Source organism: Bubalus kerabau, chromosome X (genome assembly GCF_029407905.1).
Source record: "Bubalus kerabau isolate K-KA32 ecotype Philippines breed swamp buffalo chromosome X, PCC_UOA_SB_1v2, whole genome shotgun sequence".
In the NCBI taxonomy this organism is placed as follows: Eukaryota; Metazoa; Chordata; class Mammalia; order Artiodactyla; family Bovidae; genus Bubalus; species Bubalus kerabau.
In genome coordinates, this window is record NC_073647.1 from 81,990,096 (window position 1) to 82,007,645 (window position 17,550).

General features: G+C 39.6%; 1 protein-coding gene across 10 annotated transcripts in view; it reads right to left on the reverse strand.

The window, feature by feature from the left end:
• Positions 1 to 17,550, reverse strand: part of LOC129640338 (uncharacterized) — a 478,862-nt gene that overhangs the window by 440,316 nt on the left and 20,996 nt on the right. For 7 of the 10 annotated variants that reach the window (XR_008708748.1, XM_055565610.1, XM_055565613.1 and 4 more), the window contains one exon: positions 13,556 to 13,679. The exons of the other annotated variants lie outside the window; for them this stretch is intronic. The gene's annotated coding sequence lies outside the window, so the exon portion shown is untranslated. The remainder of the gene's footprint in view (positions 1 to 13,555; positions 13,680 to 17,550) is intronic. 10 annotated transcript variants of the gene reach the window in all.

Consider the following 17,550-nt stretch of genomic DNA (forward strand, 5'->3'; position numbering starts at 1 on the left):
ACAGTATGGTATTGGCACAAAGACAGAAACATAGATCAATGGAAAATCAAAAGCCCAGATAAAAATCCACACACCTATGGACACCTTATCTTTGACAAAGGAGGCCAGAATATACAGAGGAGAAAAGACAATCTCTTTTTTTTTATTTTTTTTATTTATTGTTTTTAATTTTATTTTTAAACTTTACATAATTGTATTAGTTTTGCTTTAACAAGTGGTGCTGGGAATACTAATCAACCACTTGTAAAAGAATGAAACTAGGACACTTTCTAATATCATACACAAAAATAAACTCAAAATGGATTAAAAATCTAAATGTAAGACCAGAAACTATAAAACTCCTTGAGGAAAACATAGGCAAAAACCTCTCTGACAAAAATCACAGCAGGATCCTCTATGAGCCACCTCCCAGAGTAATGGAAATAAAAGCAAAAATGAAACATGTAAAACATCATGTATGAAACGAGTTGCCAGTCCAGGTTCGATGCACGATACTGGATGCTTGGGGCTGGTGCACTGGGACGACCCAGAGGGAGGGTATGGGGAGGGAGGAGGGAGGAGGGTTCAGGATGGGGAACACATGTATACCTGTGGCGGATTCATTTTGATATTTGGCAAAACTAATACAATTATGTAAAGTTTAAAAATAAAATAAAATTTAAAAAAAAAGGAAAAAAAAATAAACAAATGGGACCTAAATAAACTTAACAGCTTTTGCAAAACAAAGGAAACTAAGCAACTTGAAAAGGCAGCCTTCAGAATGGGAGAAAATAATAGCAAATGAAGCAACTGACAAACAACTAATCTCAAAAATATACAAGCAACTCCTGCAGCCCAATTCCAGAAAAATAAATGACCCAATCAAAAAATGGGCCAAAGAACTAAACAGACATTTCTCCAAAGACGACATACAGATGGCTAACAAACACATTAAAAGACACTCAATATCACTCATTATCAGAGAAATGCAAATCAAAATCACAATGAGGTACTATCACACACCAGTCAGATTGCCTGCTATCAAAAAGTCTACAAACAATAAATGCTGGAGAGGGTGCAGAGAAAAGGAAACCCTCTTACATTGTTGGTGGGAACACAAACTAGTATAGCCACTATGGAGAACAGTGTGGGGATTCCTTAAAAAACTGGAAACAGAACTGCCATACAACCCAGCAATCCCAATGCTGGGCATACACACTGAGGAAACAAGAATTGAAAGAGACATGTGTACCCCAATGTTCATCACAGCACTGTTTACAATAGCCAGGACATGGAAGCAACCTAGATGTCCATCTGCAGATGAATGGATAAGAAAGCTGTGGTACATATATACAATGGAATATTACTCAGGTATTAAAAAGAATGCATTTAAATCAGTTCTAATGAGGTGGATGAAACTGGAGCCTGCTATACAGAATTAAGCAGGTAGGAAGAGAAACACCAATACAGTATATTCACCCATATATTCGGAATTTAGAATGATGGTAATCATGACCCTATATGTGAGACAGCGGAAGAGACACAGATGTTAAGAACAGACTTTTGGACTCTGTGGGAGAAGGCGAGGGTGGAATGATTTGAGAGAATATCATTGAAACATGTATATTATCATCTGTGAAATAGATCAGTCCAGGTTCGATGCATGAGACAGGGTGCTCAGGGTTGGTGCACTGGGATGATCCTGAAGCATGGGATGGGGAGGGAGGTTAGAAGGGTTTCAGGATGGGGAACACATGTACACCCATGGATGATTCATGTCAATGTATGGCAATAACTACTACAATATTTTAAAGTAATTCACCTCCACTTAAATTAATTAAAGAAAAGATTAAGAGATACAAACCACTATGTATAAAATAGAGGAGGAGCCAAGATGGCGGAGGAGTAGGACGGGGAGAACACTTTCTCCCCCACAAATTCATCAAAAGAGCATTTAAACGTCGAGTAAATTCCACAAAACAACTTCTGAATGCCGGCAGAGGACATCAGGCACCCAGAAAAGCAGCCCAACTCTTCGAAAGGAGGTAGGAAAAAATATAAAAGACAAAAAAAGAGACAAAAGAGGGAGGGACGGAGTTCCGTCCCGGGAAGGGAGTCTTAAAAAGAGAGAAGTTTCCAAACACCAGGAAACCCTCTCACTGCCGAATCTGTGCCGAGCTTTGGAAGCACAGAGGGCAACATAAAAGGGAGGGGAAAAAAAAAAATAAACAATTAAAAATCGCGGATTGTGAGCCCTACGGTAACTCCCCCAGCGGAGAAGCAGCACAGACGCCTGCACACGCCATTAGCAAGCGGGGGCTGGGCAGGGAAGTGCGGCACGGGCTGTGTCCCTTAGAGTAAGAATCCGGCCGAATGTCCTGAGCGCTATCTGAGCGAAATAATTTGGGCTAGCAAACCAGACTGTGGGATATCTACCACGCGAAAAGCCAGCCCTAACCTAAGACACCGCCAGGCCCGCGCACAGAACAAAGGACTGAACAGAGATAGCCGGCTGCAGACCTCCCCCTCCGGTGACAGGCAACCAGAGCCGGAAGGGGGCAATCGCAGCCCCAGAGAGACACTATCTATAAAACTGTAAGCAGGCTTCTTTGCTAACTAAAACTTCTTGGGGGTCTGGACGGTCAACATCTGCCTGAGAAGGTGCGCCGGTTTTACACCCAGATAACCGAGTGGCGGGGAGGCGATAAGTCGCAGCATTGGCGCCCGCCAAGCACCTCATCGCCTGAGCTGCTCGACCTGGGAAGAACACAAAACGCAGGCCCAACCGAGTCTGCGCCTCTGAGGGCTACCCGAGTGCCTGAACCTGAGCGGCTTGGACCTGGGAGCTCAGTCCAGGGCCGGCCTCTGATTGTTCCCGGCGGAATAACCTAGAGCCCAAGCAGTGTGGGCAGGGAGGTTACACGCGCCGTGAGCGGGGGCAGACCCAGTGTGGCCGAGGCACTTTGAGCGCACGCCAGTGTTATCTGTTTGCAGCATCCCTCCCTCCCTCCCCACAGCGCGGCTGAACAAGTGAGCCTAAATTAAAAAAAAAAAAAAAAAAATAGGGTCCTCCACCGTCCCCTTTGTGTCAGGGCGGGAACCAGACACTGAAGAGACCAGCAAACAGAAGAAGCTATAACAGAGGGAAACGCCTTGGAAGCTACAGGCCATAGATTAAAACCCTGTGGTTACTACGGATTACATAGGAAGGGGCCTATAGATCTTGAGAAATATAAGTCGGACTAAGGAACTGCCAAAAATGAACTGAACCCACAATACTCACAACAAAACAAGAGAAAGACCTAGATATATTTTTACTATTTTTACGATCAATCTTTCTTTCTTTCTTTTTTTTTTTAATTAAAAAAAAATTTTTTTAAGTCCTCTATTGTCCTTTAATTTTCACTTTTATAACTATTACTTTGCAAAAAAAAAAAAAAAAGACCTTTTTTTTTTTTTTTTTTTTTCTTCTTCAGCAAACTTCATATATATATTTTATAATTTTTTGACCGTGGTTTTTTTTTTTTTCTTTTTTCTTTTTTCTTTTTCTTCTTTTCTTTAACATTGCATTTTTGAAATTCCAAACTCTACTCTAGATTTTTAATTTTAGCCTTTTGATATATGTTATCAATTTTGTACCTATAGTTTTTTTCATAATTGCTGTGACTTTTTTTTTTCCTCTGTTTCTTTCTCTTCTTCTTTTATATAACATCGTATATCTGCAATTCCAAACTCTACTCAAGATTTTTAATTTATGCTTTTTGGTATTTGATATCAATTTTGTACCTGTATTTTCTTTATAATTTTTGCGACATTGTTTTTGTTGGTTTGTTTGTTTTCTCTCTTTATTTTTCTTCTTCTTCTTTTTTTTTTTTTTTTTTTTTTTTAACGTTGTATTCTTGAAATTCCAAACTCTACTCTAGATTTTTAATTTTTGCTGTTTGGTATTAGTTATCAATTTTGTACCTGTAGTTTCTTTATTACTTTCACGACCTTGTTTGTTTTTCTTTGTTCGTTTTTTCTCTCTTTCTTTTCCTTCTCCTTTTCATTAACATCGCATTTCTGAAATTCCAAACTCTACTCTAGATTTCTAATTTTTGTTTTTATGTATTTGTTACCAATTTTGTACCTTTAAGAACCCAATCTTCAGGACCCATTTTTCACTAGTGTACGAGATTACTGGCTTGACTGCTCTCTCTCCCTTTGGACTCTCCATTTTCTCCACCAGGTCACCTGTATCTCCTCCCTAACCCCTCTCTACTCTACCCAACTCTGTGAATTTCTGTGTGTTCCAGACGGTGGAGAACACTTAAGGAACTGATTACTGGCTGGATCTGTCTCCCGCCTTTTCATTTCCCCCTTTTATCCTTCTGGCCACCTCTGTCTCCTGCCTCCTTCTTCTCTTCCCTGTATAACTCCGTGAACATCTCTGAGTGGTCCAGTTGTGGAGTGCACATAAGGAAGTGACTACTGGCTAGCCCACTCTCTCCACTATTGATTCCACCTCATCTCATTTGGGTCACCTCTAACTCCCTCCTCCCTCTTCTCTTCTCCATGTAACACTGTGAACCTCTCTGAGTGACCCTCACAGTAGAGAAACTTTTCATCTTTAACGTAGATGTTTTATCAGTGGTGCTGTATAGAAGGAGGAGTTTTGAAACTACTGTAAAATTAAGACCGATAACTGGAAGTAGGAGGCTTAAGTCCAATCCCTGACTCCAGGGAACTCCTGACTCCAAGGAACATTAATTGACAGGAGCTCATCAAACGCCTCCATACCAACACTGAAACCAAGCACCACACAAGGGCCAACAAGTTCCAGGGAAAGACATACCAAGCAAATTCTCCAGCAACAAAGGAACACAGCCCTGAGCTTCAAGATACAGGCTGCCCAAAGTCACCCCAAAACCATAGACATCTCATAACTCATTACTGGACATCTCATTACACTCCAGAGAGAAGAAATACAGCTCCATCCACCAGAACATCGACACAAGCTTCCCTAACCAGGAAACCTTGACAAGCCACCTGTACAAACCCACACACAGCGAGGAAACGCCACAATAAAGAGAACTCCACAAACTGCCAGAATACAGAAAGGACACCCCAAACTCAGCAACTTAAACAAGATGAAGAGACAGAGGAATAGCCAGCAGATAAAGGAACAGGATAAATGCCCACCAAACCAAACAAAAGAGGAAGAGATAGGGAATCTACCTGATAAAGAATTCCGAATAATGATAGTGAAATTGATTCAAAATCTTGAAATTAAAATGGAATCACAGATAAATAGCCTGGAGGCAAGGATTGAGAAGATGCAAGAAAGGTTTAACAAGGACTTAGAAGAAATAAAAAAGAGTCAATACATAATGAATAATGCAATAAGTGAAATTAAAAACACTCTGGAGGCAACAAATAGTAGAATAACAGAGGCAGAAGATAGGATTAGTGAATTAGAAGATAGAATGGTAGAAATAAATGAATCAGAGAGGATAAAAGAAAAACGAATTAAAAGAAATGAGGACAATCTCAGAGACCTCCAGGACAATATTAAACGCTACAACATTCGAATCATAGGGGTCCCAGAAGAAGAAGACAAAAAGAAAGACCATGAGAAAATACTTGAGGAGATAATAGTTGAAAACTTCCCTAAAATGGGGAAGGAAATAATCACCCAAGTCCAAGAAACCCAGAGAGTCCCAAACAGGATAAACCCAAGGCGAAACACCCCAAGACACATAGTAATCAAATTAACAAAGATCAAACACAAAGAACAAATATTAAAAGCAGCAAGGGAAAAACAACAAATAACACACAAGGGAATTCCCATAAGGATAACAGCTGATCTTTCAATAGAAACTCTTCAAGCCAGGAGGGAATGGCAAGACATACTTAAAATGATGAAAGAAAATAATCTACAGCCCAGATTATTGTACCCAGCAATGATCTCATTCAAGTATGAAGGAGAAATCAAAAGCTTTTCAGACAAGCAAAAGCTGAGAGAATTCTGCATCACCAAACCAGCTCTCCAACAAATACTAAAGGATATTCTCTAGACAGGAAACACAAAAATGGTGTATAAATTCGAACCCAAAACAATAAAGTAAATGGCAACGGGGTCATACTTATCAGTAATTACCTTAAACGTAAATGGGTTGAATGCCCCAACCAAAAGACAAAGACTGGCTGAATGGATACAAAAACAAGACCCCTGCATATGTTGTCTACAAGAGACCCACCTCAAAACAGGGGACACATACAGACTGAAAGTGAAGGGCTGGAAAAAGATTTTCCATGCGAATAGGGACCAAAAGAAAGCAGGAGTAGCAATACTCATATCAGATAAAATAGACTTTAAAACAAAGACTGTGAAAAGAGACAAAGATGGTCACTACATAAGGATCAAAGGATCAATCCAAGAAGAAGATATAACAATTATAAATATATATGCACCCAACACGGGAGCACCGCAGTATGTAAGACAAATGCTAACAAGTATGAAAGAAGAAATTAACAATAACACAATAATAGTGGGAGACTTTAATACCCCACTCACACCTATGGATAGATCAACTAAGCAGAAAATTAACAAGGAAACACAAACTTTAAATGATACAATAGACCAGTTAGACCTAATTGATATCTATAGGACATTTCATCCCAAAACAATGAATTTCACCTTCTTCTCAAGCGCACATGGAACCTTCTCCAGGATAGATCACATCCTGGGCCATAAAGCTAGCCTTGGTAAATTCAAAAAAATAGAAATCATTCCAAGCATCTTTTCTGACCACAATGCAGTAAGATTAGATCTCAATTACAGGAGAAAAACTATTAAAAAATCCAACATATGGAGGCTGAACAACACGCTGCTGAATAACCAACAAATCACAGAAGAAATCAAAAAAGAAATCAAAATTTGCATAGAAACGAATGAAAATGAAAACACAACAACCCAAAACCTGTGGGACACGGTAAAAGCAGTCCTAAGGGGAAAGTTCATAGCAATACAGGCACACCTCAAGAAACAAGAAAAAAGTCAAATAAATAACCTAACTCTACACCTAAAGCAACTAGAAAAGGAAGAAATGAAGAACCCCAGGGTTAGTAGAAGGAAAGAAATCTTAAAAATTAGAGCAGAAATAAATGCAAAAGAAACAAAAGAGACCATAGCAAAAATCAACAAAACCAAAAGCTGGTTTTTTGAAAGGATAAATAAAATTGACAAACCATTAGCCAGACTCATCAAGAAACAAAGGGAGAAAAATCAAATCAATAAAATTAGAAATGAAAATGGAGAGATCACAACAGACAACACAGAAATACAAAGGATCATAAGAGACTACTATCAACAATTATATGCCAATAAAATGGACAACGTGGAAGAAATGGACAAATTCTTAGAAAAGTACAACTTTCCAAAACTCGATCAGGAAGAAATAGAAAATCTTAACAGACCCATCACAAGCACGGAAATTGAAACTGTAATAAAAAATCTTCCAGCAAACAAAAGCCCAGGTCCAGACGGCTTCACAGCTGAATTCTACCAAAAATTTAGAGAAGAGCTAACACCTATCCTGCTCAAACTCTTCCAGAAAATTGCAGAGGATGGTAAACTTCCAAACTCATTCTATGAGGCCACCATCACCCTAATACCAAAACCTGACAAAGATCCCACAAAAAAAGAAAACTACAGGCCAATATCACTGATGAACATAGATGCAAAAATCCTTAACAAAATTCTAGCAATCAGAATCCAACAACACATTAAAAAGATCATACACCATGACCAAGTGGGCTTTATCCCAGGGATGCAAGGATTCTTCAATATCCGCAAATCAATCAATGTAATACACCACATTAACAAATTGAAAAATAAAAACCATATGATTATCTCAATAGATGCAGAGAAAGCCTTTGACAAAATTCAACATCCATTTATGATCAAAACTCTCCAGAAAGCAGGAATAGAAGGAACATACCTCAACATAATCAAAGCTATATATGACAAACCCACAGCAAACATTATCCTCAATGGTGAAAAATTGAAAGCATTTCCTCTAAAGTCAGGAACAAGACAAGGGTGCCCACTTTCACCATTACTATTCAACATAGTTTTGGAAGTTTTGGCCACAGCAATCAGAGCAGAAAAAGAAATAAAAGGAATCCAAATTGGAAAAGAAGAAGTAAAGCTCTCACTGTTTGCAGATGACATGATCCTCTACATAGAAAACCCTAAAGACTCCACCAGAAAATTACTAGAACTAATCAATGACTATAGTAAAGTTGCAGGATATAAAATCAACACACAGAAATCCCTTGCATTCCTATACACTAATAATGAGAAAACAGAAAGAGAAATTAAGGAAACAATTCCATTCACCATTGCAACGGAAAGAATAAAATACTTAGGAATATATCTACCTAAAGAATCTAAAGACCTATATATAGAAAACTATAAAACACTGGTGAAAGAAATCAAAGAGGACACTAACAGATGGAGAAATATACCATGTTCATGGATTGGAAGAATCAATGTAGTGAAAATGAGTATACTACCCAAAGCAATCTATAGATTCAATGCAATCCCTATCAAGCTACCAACAGCATTCTTCACAGAGCTAGAACAAATAATTTCACAATTTGTATGGAAAAACAAAAAACCTCGAATAGCCAAAGCGATCTTGAGAAAGAAGAATGGAACTGGAGGAATCAACCTACCTGACTTCAGGCTCTACTACAAAGCCACAGTTATCAAGACAGTATGGTACTGGCACAAAGACAGAAATATAGATCAATGGAACAAAATAGAAAGCCCAGAGATAAATCCACGCACATATGGACACCTTATCTTCGACAAAGGAGGCAAGAATATACAATGGATTAAAGACAATCTCTTTAACAAGTGGTGCTGGGAACTCTGGTCAACCACTTGTAAAAGAATGAAACTAGAACACTTTCTAACACCATACACAAAAATAAACTCAAAATGGATTAAAGATCTAAACGTAAGACCAGAAACTATAAAACTCCTAGAGGAGAACATAGGCAAAACACTCTCTGACATACATCACAGCAGGATCCTCTATGACCCACCTCCCAGAATATTGGAAATAAAAGCAAAAATAAACAAATGGGACCTAATTAACCTTAAAAGCTTCTGCACATCAAAGGAAACTATTAGCAAGGTGAAAAGACAGCCTTCAGAATGGGAGAAGATAATAGCAAATGAAGCAACTGACAAACAACTAATCTCGAGAATATACAAGCAACTCCTACAGCTCAACTCCAGAAAAATAAATGACCCAATCAAAAAATGGACCAAAGAACTAAATAGACATTTCTCCAAAGAAGACATAAAGATGGCTAACAAACACATGAAAAGATGCTCAACATCACTCATTATCAGAGAAATGCAAATCAAAACCACTATGAGGTACCATTTCACACCAGTCAGAATGGCTGCAATCCAAAAGTCTACAAGTAATAAATGCTGGAGAGGGTGTGGAGAAAAGGGAACCCTCTTACACTGTTGGTGGGAATGCAAACTAGTGCAGCCACTATGGAGAACAGTGTGGAGATTCCTTAAAAAACTGGAAATAGACATGCCTTATGATCCAGCAATCCCACTGCTGGGCATACACACTGAGAAAACCAGAAGGGAAAGAGACACGAGTACCCCAATGTTCATCGCAGCACTCTTTATAATAGCCAGGACATGGAAGCAACCTAGATGTCCATCAGCAGATGAATGGATAAGAAAGCTGTGGTACATATACACAATGGAGTATTATTCAGCCATTAAAAAGAATACATTTGAATCAGTTCTAATGAGGTGGATGAAACTGGAGCCTATTATACAGAGTGAAGTAAGCCAGAAAGAAAAACACCAATACAGTATACTAACGCATATATATGGAATTTAGAAAGATGGTAACAATAACCCTGTGTACGAGACAGCAAAAGAGACACTGATGTACAGAACAGTCTTATGGACTCTGTGGGAGAGGGAGAGGGTGGGAAGATTTGGGAGAATGGCATTGAAACATGTAAATATCATGTATGAAATGAGTTGCCAGTCCAGGTTCGATGCACGATACTGGATGCTTGGGGCTGGTGCACTGGGACGACCCAGAGGGATGGAATGGGGAGGGAGGAGGGAGGAGGGTTCAGGATGGGGAACACATGTAAACCTGTGGCGGATTCATTTTGATATTTGGCAAATCTAATACAGTTATGTAAAGTTTAAAAATAAAATAAAATTAAAAAAAAAAAAAAAAACCACTATGTATAAAATAGCTACAAATGTGTATTGTATTACAAAGGGGATATAGCGAGTAGTCCATAACAACTACAAATGGAGTGCAAACTTTAAAAATTGTAAATCACTGTACCATACACTTGTAATCTATACTATTGTACATCAACTATACTTCAACATAAATCTTTTAAAATTTCTTTAGAAGCAGGGGAATAAGAATGTGAGGAGTCTGAAAAATCATCAGATAATAAGAGAAAGGAAAGGGAAAGAATGATTATGTCTTACTGAAAATTCAAGTTGTCTTTACTAAGTTGTTGTCTTTACAATGTTAAGTTAGTTTCTATTGTACATTAACTAACACAACATTGTAAGGCAATTATACTTAAATAAAATTAATTTTAAAAAAGAAAAAAGAAAAATGAAGAATATTGGAATGAATGTGCAAAAATAAAGTACCATGTTAAAAAATCAAAAATAAACACACACACAAATAACAATGTTGGTTAGGGTATGGAGAAAAGCAACCCTGTACACTATTGGTGGGAATGCAAGTTTCTGTAGCCACTTTGGAAAACAGTACAGAGGTTCCTTAATCAACTACAAATATACCTACCATATGACCTACAATACCACTCCTGGGTATGTATTATATTCAAAAAAATCCACTAATTTTACAAGATACATGTATCCTAATGTTCACAGCAACATCGTTTACAACTGCCAAGATGTGGTAGCAACCTAGGTATCCATCACCAAATTACTCAATAAAGAAAATGTGGTATAAATATACAATGTAATAGTACTCAGCCATAAAAAAGAAGGAATTATTGCCATTGGAAGCAACATGGATGGATTTTGAGACTATTACGCTAAGTTAAGTAAGACAGAGAAAGGCAAATATTCTATATCATACATATGTGAAATCTAAAAATTACTACAGAATATAATTTTGTGAATATAATGAAAAGGAAACAAACTCACAGATAAATAGAGAACAAACTAATGGTCACCAGAGAGAAAAGGCAAGAAGAATATAGGTATAGTGAATTAAGAGGTACAAACTATTATGTGTAAAATAAGCTACAAGGATATATTGTACAACACAGTGAGTACAGCCACTATTCCATAACAACTATCAAAGGAATATAACATTTAAAAATTGAATCACTATACTGTACACCTGTAAACTACATATTTTTCATCAACTGTACATCAATAAAAAAAAAAAACCAAAACAGTCTTAGGAAAAGATATTGGGAGACTGATTGGATTTTAAGATGCCTTTTCAACATGCACGAGTCTCACTTCAGATCTAAAAACACATGCAGAATGAAAGTGAGGAGATGGAAAAAGTTAGTCCATGCAAACAGAAACAACAGATGACCAGTGCAAGTTCAATGCATGAAGCAGGGCACCCAAAGCTGGAGCTCTGGAACAATCCAGAGGGCTAGGGTGGTGAGGGAGGTGGGAGGGGAAGTTCAGGATCGGGGGACACATGTATATCTGTGGCCAGTTCATGTTGATATATGGCAAAAACCATCACAATGTTGTAATTATCTGCCAATCAAAATAAATTAATTTAAAAAAAGAAAGTGGGGTAGTAATATTCTTATCAGACAAAATAGACTTAAAAACAAAGTCTATAACAAAAGACAAAGAAAGGCATTTTACAATGATAAAGATTTCAGTACAAGAAGATGTTAAACTCATTAATATATAAGCATGTAATACAGGAGCACTTAAATACATGTAATAAATATTATCAGACAGAGAGAGAAAATTACAATAATGAAATAACAGTAGAGGATTTTAAGACCCCAGTGACTTCAATGGACAAATGACCCAGAGAGAAAAACAAAAAGGCAAAAGTATTCTTAAATGACACAACAGACCAGCTAGACTTAATAGATATCTATAGGACACTATACCCAAAAACAGCAGAGTACACATTCTTTTCAAGCATGTGAAAACAGAAATTGACTATAGGAAGGAAAACAGAAAAAGAACAAATCTGTGGAGACACATTACAAAATAATATTTGGTCAATAATTAAACCAAAGAGGAAATTAGAAAGTATCTTGAAACAAATGAAAGTGGAAACACATCTTTCCAAAATCTATGGGATGCATCAAAACCAATTCTAAGAGGGAAGTTTATAATGAAACAGGCCTTCCTCAAGAAATAAAAATCTCAAAAACTCAAACTAACCTACTATCTAAAATTAGAAAAAGAAGGAGAGGGCAGGACAAATTGACAGAGTAGCACTAAAACATGTACATTACCATATGAAAAACAGATAGCTAGTGGAAACTTGCTGTATAACACAGAGAGCACAACCTGGTTTTCTGTGACAATCTAAAGGGGTGGGATGGCAAGAGTGGGAGGGAGATGTGCTGTGCTTAGTCGTGCAGTCATATCTGACTCTTTGCAACCGTATAGATGGTAGGTTCCTCTATAGGTGGTAGGAACCCGCCAGGTTCCTCCATCCACAGGGATTCTCCAGGCAAGAATACTGGAGTGGGCTGCCATGCCCTCCTCCAGGGGATCTTCCCAACCTAGGGACCGAAACCAGGTCTCCCACATTGCAGGTGGATTCTTTACCATCTGAGCCACCAAGCAAACCCCCTCAGGAGGGAGGGGGACATGTATACTTATGCCTGATTCACATTATTATATGGCAGAAACTAATACATCATGGCAAAGCAATTATCCTCCAATTAAAAATAAAAAATAAATTTACAAAATTAGAAAAAGGATAAAAAACAAAACCCAAGTCAGAAGGAATGAAATAATAAAGATGAAAGTATAAATAACTTATTTCTTATAAAAAAAACAATGAAATTCAGAACTGGATTTTTGAAAAGGTAAAAAATTTGATAAACAGCATCATCAAGAAGAGAGGATGCAAATGAACAAAATGCAAAATGAAAGAGTAGAAATAACAATTGATAAGAGATACAAAAAAATCATAAGAGGGTGCAGTCCCAAGATGGCAGAATAGGACAGGGAGATCACTGTCTCTCACACAAACTCATCAAAAGATCATTTGAATGTTGAGCAACTTCCACAAAGCAATTTCTGAATGCTGGCAGAGGACACCAAGCACCCAGAAAGGCAGCCTCCTTGAAAGGAGGTAGGACAAAATATAAAAGACAAAATCAGAGACAAAAGATTTAGGGATGGAGATCCATCCTGGGGAGGGAGTCGTGAAGGAGGAGTAGTTTCCACACAGTTTGTCTGTGGGGAGTTTTGGAATCTCAGAGGGGAACATAACTGGGAGAAAAAGAAAAAAAAAACACAGAATATGCGACTTACTGCAACCACTAGTGGAGACAGAGAGGTGGCACAGAGGCTCACATCAGACACCAGTTACTGGGGGCTGGGCACAGAGGCATGAGCTGCATCAACAGTCCTGAGGGTAAAGACCGAGCGAGAACACCTGGAAGACAATTGGAGGGAGATAATGTGAGATAGCAACCCAAACCGTGGGATCACCAGAGAAACGAAAAAAAAAAAAAAAAGAGAGAGATAGAGAGAGAGACTTTCCAAAGAAGAGCAAGCCAGCTGCAGTATAGTGAGAGGGTAACAGGCAGGAAGGCCAGGGGTCTCCAAACGGAGGAAATAGGCTGCAAGTGTCAAACATTTTTATCTCTCTTAAGCGGCAGGAGGAAACAAACTAGTGATATTTTTTTTCCTTCTCTATACAAATTTAAAAGGAGATTTCTCTTAAAATACTATGTTGCCATAATGACACCTGGTTTCACCTGAAGTTAACTATTCTCAAACCTTGAGTTAACCAATGCATTTTTCTTATGGAAATGTTTGTCTTAAGCTATGTTAATATACTATGCATTTACCCCAAACTCTGTCTTCAAGCCGGTTCCGCCTAATGGCTCAGAACCTACTTGACAAACCAGTATGTTATACTCAGATATTATTCCCCTAATCTATGTAAACAAAATGACTTGTATGGTAATCTGCCCTTCTACAAGAGTCAAGTCAATCGTTTTATGGCAAGGGATGAATCGTCTGGTGCCAAGATTATCCCAAAATGCATCTTATGGATGAGGGGCTTGGTGCCATTCTGAGTTTTAAGGCATTCCTTTCTTTCATTGGAGAAGGAAATGGCAACCCACTCCAGTGTTCTTGCCTGGAGAATCCCAGGGATGGAGGAGCCTGGTGGGCTGCAGTCCATGTGGTCACGAAGAGTCAGACAGGACTGAGTGACTTCACTTTCACTTTTCACATTCATGCACTGGAGAAGGAAATGGCAACCCACTCCAGTGTTCTTGCCTGGAGAATCCCAGGGACGGGGAAGCCTGGTGGGCTGCTGTCTATGGGGTCACACAGAGTCGGACACGACTGAAGTGACTTAGTAGTAGTAGTAGTAGTAGTAGTGACTATATACGGAGAAGGCACTGGCGACCCACTCCAGTACTCTTGCCTGGAAAATCCCATGGGCGGAGGAGCCTGGTAGGCTGCTGTCCATGGGGTCGCTGAGAGTCAGACACGACTGAGCAACTTCACTTTACTTTTCACTTTCATGCATTGGAGAAGGAAATGGCAGCCCACTCCAGTGTTCTTGCCTGGAGAATCCCGGGGACGGGAGCCTCATGGGCTGCTGTCTATGAGGTCGCACAGAGTTGGACACAACTGAAGCGACTTAGCAGCAGCAGTGCCTATATAATATCTAGCTGAAGACTAGCAGGGGGGTACTCTTTCTGCCTCCTTCTGATGTCTATGTCAGAAGCTTTCTTTATCTCCTTTATACTTTAATAAAACTTTATTACACAAAACTCTGAGCAAACAAGCCTCATCTCTGGCCCCGGATTGAATTCCTCTCCTCCAGAGACCAAGAAATCCTGGCATCTTTTCGTCAGCAACAACCTTTCAATACGGTCCTCCCTCCTCAGAGACAGAGAGGCAGGCGTGCAACAACCAGAGACTGAAGGCAAGGGGCTGCTGCAATCTCGGCCCCAGAGACTACATCTTCCACCAAACAGCAAGCAGGCTCTCAGTTGCTAACCACATCTTCCTGGCATCCTGGATGGTTAACATCTGCCAGGTGTATCACAGCCTGAGATCAGCTCCCAAGAGGAGACAAAAGGCACACCTGGGGTTGTGCTCTTGCAGCACACCAGAAAACTAAGAAGCCAGGACCAGGGAGGTGAATAAGACATATAGTCCACCTGGAAGAGTGCACTCACCAAGCACCCAGTCACCTGAGTTGCTCAGACCTGGGAAGGGCACAAAACAAACAGCCCATCTGGGTCTGTGTCCTTGCGGAGCAGCCAAAAACCTGAGCAGCTTAGACATGGGAAATGTACAAAACACACAGCCCACTTGGACAGTGCCCTTGCAGAGCAGCCTGGAGCCTGAGCACTGTAGACCCAAGAAGCACATGCCGCCTTGGGCTGTGGCAAATCCAGTGGGGTCCATCCACTGTAAGCACACCCCACATATGCCAGTGGTATTTGTTTGCAGTGTTCCTCACTCACCAAAATACACCTTTACAACTGAGCCTAAATAAGTGGTCACCTTCACCCACTTGTATCAGGGCACAAATCAGACACTGAAGAGACTTGAAAACAGAGGAAGGCAAAATAAAGAGGAGGAAACAGCTCTGGAAGTGACAGATGCAGCAGATTAAAACCCTGCAGTTAATACTGACTGTGAATTTGAGGGGCACCTATAGACCTTGAGAAAGAGAAGGCAATGGTACCCCACTCCAGTACTCTTGCCTGGAAAATCCCATGGGCAGAGGAACCTGGTGGGCTGCAGTCCATGCGGTCGCTATGAGTCGGACAGGACTGAGCGATGTCACTTTAACTTTTCACTTTCATGCACTGGAGAAGGAAATGGCCACCCACTCCAGTGTTCTTGCCTGTAGAATCTCAGGGACAGGGGAGCCTGGTGGGCTGCCATCTATGGGATTGCACAGAGTCGGACATGACTGAAGCAACATAGCAGTAGCAGCATAGACCTTAAGAACAAGTACAAGCTGGAACAAGGGACTATCTGACACTGAACTGACCCCACACTGCCCACAACAGCTCCAGAGAAATTCCTAGATATATTTTCACTATTGTCACTTTTTATTATTATTATTTTTTAATTTAGGTCTTTATTACTCCTTTAAGTTTCATTTTTATAGCCTACTATTACCTTTCAAAAAAAGACCTTATTAAAAAAAAAACAAATTCCATATATATTTTTAATTTTTGTGATTGATTTTGTTTTGTATTTTTTATATCATAGTTTTGAGAAGCTAACCTCTATTCTAGGTTTTTAATCTTTGCCTTTGGTATTTGTTATCAATTTTGTACCTTTAAGAATGTAATCTTCAGTATCCATTTTCACTTAGGTATTTTGATTACTGGCTTGACTGTACTCTCCCCTTCTGACTCTTCCTTTTCTTCTCCAGGTCGCTGCCATCTCCTTCCTCCCTCTTCTATTCTCTACATAACACTGTGAATCTCTCCAGGTGTTCTGGGCTTGGAGAGCACTTAGGGAATTCATTACTGGCTAAATCACTCTCTTCACTTTTGACTCCCCCTTTTCCACTCCTGGTCAAATTTATCTCCCTCCTCCCTCTTCTCTTCTCTATATAACCCTGTGAATCTCTCTGGGTGTTCCTCTCTCAATGTAACTGTTTCAAGATTAAGCTAGGGGTTTTATCTTCTTTGCCGTATGTATGGAGAAGTCTTGAGGCTGCTGTAAGAAAAGGACCAGAAGCCAGGAGCAGGAGTCTTAACTTCAAAACTTTAGAACAACAAAGAATTCCTGACTCCAGGGAACATTAATAGAAAAGAGCTCACCCAAAACTCTCCATACCTACATTGAAACCGAGGTACACCCAAGAGCCAACAAGGTCCACTGCAAGATACACCATGCTAATTCTGCCGCAAAACAGGAACACAGCCCTGAGCATTAAAAGACAGGCTCTCCAAAGCCAGGCCAAATCCACAAACACCACAAAACTCACTACTGGACACATCACTGCACTCCAGAGAGAAGAGATACAGCTCCACCAAACAGAACACAGACACAAGCTCCCCCAACCAGGAAACCTTGACAATCCATTAGTCTAACCCCACCCACAGGGAGAGGACTCCACAATTAAGAGGAACCACAAACTTCCAGCCTACAGAAAGGGCACCCCAAACACAGCAATCTAAACAAAATAAAAAGGCAGAGAAACATTCAGAAGGTGAAGGAACATGATAAAAACCCACCAAACTGGGGCAGTCCTAAGATGGCGGAGGAATAGGACAGGGAGACCACTTTCTCCCCCACAAATTCATCGAAAG